Below are 260 nucleotides of genomic sequence, written 5' to 3'. Positions count from 1 at the left end.
GAGTGTGTCGCCATCACAGCTGTGACAATGGGGGGGACACAGGGGACGTGGGGCTGGGGGACGCCGGGATTCCTGAGTCCCCTTGCCACCCCCAGAGCCCCCCGGGGTGGGGGGGGGGCACTGTGTCACATTCCCTGCTGCCTCTGTCACCCGGCCATCCCCATCCCCTGGCCATCTGCGCCTGGCACCCAGCCACTGCTGTCACCTGGCCCGTGGGGCCACCAACCGCCCCCCCCAGCCACCATGTGCCCCCAGGACCC

The sequence above is a fragment of the Haliaeetus leucocephalus genome, unplaced genomic scaffold (assembly GCF_000737465.1).
Source record: "Haliaeetus leucocephalus isolate CR32 unplaced genomic scaffold, Haliaeetus_leucocephalus-4.0 Scaffold227, whole genome shotgun sequence".
In the NCBI taxonomy this organism is placed as follows: domain Eukaryota; kingdom Metazoa; phylum Chordata; class Aves; order Accipitriformes; family Accipitridae; genus Haliaeetus; species Haliaeetus leucocephalus.
Note: the sequence above shows the minus strand (reverse complement) of the source record.